General features: G+C 45.1%; 1 protein-coding gene across 2 annotated transcripts in view; it reads left to right on the top strand.

The window, feature by feature from the left end:
• The first annotated feature begins 48 nt into the window (after window positions 1-48).
• The window catches only part of LOC145520641 (uncharacterized), a 279,274-nt gene continuing 273,781 nt past the window's right edge, over window positions 49-5,541 (top strand). For both annotated transcript variants that reach the window (XR_014064684.1, XM_081527640.1), the window contains exons 1-2: window positions 49-514; window positions 1,182-1,315. The gene's annotated coding sequence lies outside the window, so the exon portion shown is untranslated. The remainder of the gene's footprint in view (window positions 515-1,181; window positions 1,316-5,541) is intronic.

Genomic DNA, 5,541 nt, shown 5'->3' with positions numbered 1-5,541 from the left:
ACGTGACCCGAAAGGGCGGGCTTCTGGCCGGCACTTTCCCGTGACGTCACTAGTGGGCGCCGTAATGCAGCGCTAGGGTCTGGTGCCTCCACGATTGTGCTGCAACCGCTGAGCCGACTAGGGGCGGCGTGTCGCGGCACTGTTGACGCCTGAATCTACTCAGATCTCGGCCTCTGGGCGCAGGTGGAGCTGCAGTTAACGGACAGCTTCGTCAGCTGTTTGCCTCATTTTCTCCGTGGGTCATCTGGAGCCTGGGCTGTGCAGTTTAGAGGGAGTGACTCCTGCTGTGTCATCTCTCAGAGGCCCACGCCAGGGATCCTGCTTGTGTCCTAGGCCGGGCAGCCCTTAGGAAAACCATGGTTTCCATCTACCTTTTTAAAGCCCTCTCCCTTCCTAGGACCTAGACGTGTGTGGGACGTTTTAGGATAGAACTGGACCCACTCATATTTGGACAACGGTGTACCAGTCCACCAGGGTCCTCTGTCCATGGGATTCTCCAGGCAAGAAGACTGAAGTGAGTAGCCATTTCCTCCTCAAGGGGGATCTTCCAGACCCAGGGATCAAACCCACGTCTCCTGCATTTGCAGGCTGATTCTTCACCACTGATCTACCTGGGAATCCGGTTCAAACTGCTGAATGGTTTCAGTCCTGAGGACTACCCAGGGTTCTCTGGTCTATGCCAATTGTGGTTGCCATTCAAGATAACTGAAGTTCATTGCTCCAAATGTGCCCACACGACCTGGGTCCTGTGTCCACACCACTGTGGGAGATTGGAAATGAGAAGAGTAGTGCCCACCATTTCAGTGGTCAACTGTGTATGGGTTGAGAACATCAACTAGCTAGTTGCAGAAACCTGGATGTACCACTTAATAACTGGGGGATCAGCAGCAAGTTGCTTTGCCTGTTTCATTGTCTGTTATATGGGTATGGTGGGGATACCCCTCACAAAGGGCTATTAATAATAAATGAAGGTTAATAAATAAATTCACAGACTGGCAAAGTATTTACGGTGGTGCCTGGCACAAAATAAGTCCTTGCGAGTCTGTTCTGTTTTGTAACCGTGTCGTTTGTAGAGATACAAGTCCTGCTGGGGCTCCAACCTGTGGCACAGTTTAGGGAAACAGCGATTAGCATTTATTCTTAGAGCCCTTTCCCACCATATACCTATATGTGTGTTCCAGGCCCAACTTGGAGAAATTCAGCACTGCTATCCAGAAAGGTTTTAATTACAAAGGCATCTTCAGTTAGTGCAACTACATGACAGAGGCCCTGAATAGAAACTGAGCCGGGAATGGCTTCTCTTCTGTGACCACAGGTATTGCAGTGTCAGGGACCTCTCCTCTGCTGTTTCAGATGCCCTGTGATGGGACGTTTTGTGCTCAGTTGCTCAGTCATGTCTGACTCTCTGCGACCCTTTTACTGTAGCCTGCCAGGTTCCTCTGTTCACGGGATTCTCCAGGCAAGAATACTAGAGTGGGCTGCCGTTTCCTCCTCCAGGGAATCTTCCTGACCCAGGGATCAAACCCATGTCTCTTATGTCTCCTGCACTGGCAGGCAGATTCTTTACCACTAATGCCACCTAGGAAGCCCTATGATGGGGGCCTATCACACACTGTATACTCAAATTCTCCTGCAATTAAGCATCTGCTGCACACTGCTCCAGCCCAGCTCCCTTTTGTAATTACACATATAAATAGATACTGAAACCAAACAGAAACAGCCAGATAGCAAGAGCAATCCAAAAGGAAAAACTAATACGTTTTAAAACGTATAAATTTGTTGCAGTCAATTCATAGTCACTTAAATGGCCTTACATAATAGCTAAGATTTATGGGAGCTTGACATGTGCTAGAAACTATGCTAAGGCTTTATAAGCATCATTGCTTTTCATCTTCATTTCCGAGATGTAGGTACTGTTAAATTCCTCATTTTACAAGTGAGGAGACTGAACCCAAAAAAGTTTAGATGTAATATGAGGCCACAGAGCTAGAAAAGCCTTTTAACCAACATCTGTACAATTACTCCTGGGAGCTGGAAAGCATTTTAAGTATCATGGAAACATTACAAAGAATTTCCTGGCTCCACAGCCCACTGCCTCTGCTGCACTACTCAGTCCTCCTGTGTTTCCCCAACAATTGTCTGAACTGCCTGATGTCATGGTATCTGCATTCCTCCTCCTGTCCCTCCTAGATTTATGCTGTACTCATCTAGTGTCCCCAAGGTGACTTCCCAAATCTAAATTCCACGGCCTCCAAAGACAGGAGTGAACCATTGGCACAGGCGGCCTGCCTGTTGTAGACTTCCTCTGTAAAAACTGATGTGGTTTTCTAGCTCCCAGAAAATTTTACTGGTAGATGCTTCCACCTCAAGGAATTACATGGATCTTCTGAAAATCATGTCCTCTCTGTGGAACAGGAGAACAGTTATGCCAAAGAAATTTTTGCGTTGTTAACGAAAGTTCTAGGACCCACCACAGATTTCCTAACCTGGTGATGGGGCAAAGGGACTAAGAACCCCCAGGGAATTTGACCTTGGAGGCCAGTGGCATTTGATTACAGAACTTCACAGGATTGAGGAAACAGACTCTTTGAGGGAACAAACAAAACCTTGTGCACACTAGGACCAGGAGATAGGGCAGCGACCCCACAAAAGACTGAGCCAGACTTGCCTGTGAGTATCCAGGAATCTCTGGTAGAGGTGTGGGTCGACAGTGGCCTACTGCTGGGTCAGTGGCACTGAATACATCAGGGCTGGAATACGTCTTTTTGAAGGAGGTCACTATTACTGCATTACCCCTACCATAGTTTAGCCTCAGGCCAAACAACAGGGAGGGAACATAGCTTCACCCATCAACAAAAAATTGAATTAAAGATTTATTGAGCATGGCCCCGCCCATCAGAACAAGACCCAGATTCCCACACAGCCAGTCTCTCCCATCGGGAAGCTCCCACAAGCCTCTTACACTTCTCCATCCGAGGGCAGATAGAATGGAAACCACAATCACAGAAAACTAACCAGACTGATCACACGGACCACAGCCTTGTCTAACTCAGTGAAACTATGAGCCATGCTGTGTAGCACCACCCAAGACGTCATGGTAGAGAGTTCTGACAAAACGTGGTCCACTGGAGAAAGGAATGGCAAACCACTTCATATTCTTGCCTTGAGAACCCCATGAACAGTATGAAAAGGCAAAACGATAGGACAATGAAAGATGAACTCCCCAGGTCAGTAGGTGCCCAATATGCTACTGGAGATCAGTGGAGAAATAACTCCAGAAAGAATGAAGGGATGGAGCCAAAGCAAAAACAACCCCCAGTTGTGGATATAACTGCTGAGGGAAGTAAAGTCTGATGCTGTAAAGAACAACATTGCACAGGAACCTGGAATATTAGGTCCATGAAAGAAAAAATGAAAGTGAGGTCCCTCAGTCGTGTCCTCCTCTTTCCAACCCCATGGACTATAGCCTACCGGGCATCGCCGTCGATGGTATTTTCCAGGCAAGAGTACTGGAGTGGGTTGCCATTTCCTTGTCCAGGCGATCTTCCTGACCCAGGGATCGAACCCAGGTCTCCCACATTGCAGTCAGATGCTTTACCGTCTGAGCCACCATGAATCAAGGTAAACTGGAAGTGATCAAACAGGAGATGGCAAGAATGGACATCAACATTTTATGAATCAGTGAACTAAAATGGACCAGAATGAGTGAATTTAACTCAGATGACCATTATATCTACTACTGTGGGCAAGAATCCCTTAGAAGAAATGGAGTAGCCCTTATAGTCAACAAAAGAGTCTGAAATGCACTACTTGGATGTATCTCAGAAATGACAGAATGATCTCTGGTCGTTTCCAAGGCAAACCATTCAATATCACAGTAATCCAAGTCTGTGCCCCAACCACTAACGCCAAAGAAGCTGAAGTTGAACGGTTCTATGATGACCTACAAGACATTCTAGAACTAACACCAAAAAAAGATGTCCTTTTCATCATAGGGGACTGGAATACAAAAATAGGCAGTCAAGAGATACATGGAGTAGCAAGCAAGTTTGGCCTTGGAGTAAAAAATGAAGCAGGGGAAAGGTTAGGGAAAACAATAATTTTGCCAAGAGAACGCACTGGTCATAGCAAACACCCTCTTTCAACAACACAAGAGAAGACTCTACACATGGACATCACCAGGTGGTCAATACCAAAATCAGATTGATTATAATCTTTGCAGCTGAAGATGGAGACTCCCTATACAGTCAGCAAAAACAAGACCGGGAGCTGACTGTGGCTCAGATCATGCACTCCTTGTTGCAAAATTCAGACTTAGATTGAAGAAAGTAGGGAAAACAAACCACTAGACCATTCAGGTATGACCTAAATCAAATCCCATATAATTATACCGTGGAAGAGACAAATATATTCAAGGGATTAGATCTGATAGAGTGCCCAAAGAACTATGGAAGGAGGTTTGTGACACTGTATAGGAGGTGGCGATCAAAACCATCCCCAAGAAAGAGAAAGCAAAAATGGAAAATGGTTGTCTGAGGAGGCCTTAAAAATAGCTGAGAAAAGAAGAGAACCTAAAGGCAAAGGAGAAAAGGAAAGATATACCCATCTGAATGCAGTGTTCCAAAGAATAGCAAGGAGAGATAAGAAAGCCTTCCTTAGCAAAGAAATAGAGGAAAACAATAGACTGGGAAAGACTAGAGCTCTCTTCAAGAAAATTACAGATACCAAGGGAACATTTCATGCAAAGATGGGCACAATAAAGGATAGAAATGGTATGAACCTAACAAGCAGAAGATATTAAGAAGAGGTGGCAAGAAGACACAGAAGAACTATACAAAAAAGATCTTCATGACCTAGACAATCACGATGGTGTGATCACTCACCTAGAGCCAGACATCGTGGAATGCAAAGTCAAGTGGGCTTTAGGAAGCATCACTAAGAACAAAGTTAGTGGAGGTGTTGGAATTCCAGCTGAGCTATTTCAAATCCTAAAAAATGATGCTGTGAAAGTGCTGCACTCAATATGCCAGCAAATTTGGAAAACTCAGCAGTGGCCACAGGACTGGAAAAGGTCAGTTTTCATTCCAACCGCAAAGAAAGGCAATGCCAAAGAATGTTCAAACTACCACACGAGTGCACTCATCTCACATGCTAGCAAAGTAATGCTCAAAATGCTCCAAGCTAGGCTTCAACAGCACGTGAACCAAGAACTTCCAGATGTTCAAGCTGGATTTAGAAAAGGCAGAGGAACTTGAGATAAAGTTGCCAACATCCATTGGATCATTGAAAAAGCGAGAGAATTCTAAAAACATCTACTTTATTGATTATGCCAAAGCCTTTGACTGTGTGGATCACAACAAACTTTGGAAAATTTTTAAAGAGATGGGAATACTAGACTACCTGACCTGCCTCCTGAGAAATCTGTATGCAGGTCAAGAAGCAACAGTTAGAATTGGATATGGAACAATGGACTGGTTCAAAACTGGGAAAGGAGTACATCAAGGCTGTATATTGTCACCCTGCTTATTTAACTTATATGCA

The sequence above is a fragment of the Giraffa tippelskirchi genome, chromosome 9, assembly GCF_054371585.1.
Source record: "Giraffa tippelskirchi isolate mGirTip1 chromosome 9, T2T-mGirTip1v1.2.pri, whole genome shotgun sequence".
Taxonomy (NCBI): domain Eukaryota; kingdom Metazoa; phylum Chordata; class Mammalia; order Artiodactyla; family Giraffidae; genus Giraffa; species Giraffa tippelskirchi.
Note: the sequence above shows the minus strand (reverse complement) of the source record. Positions and strands in the feature narration are given on the sequence as shown.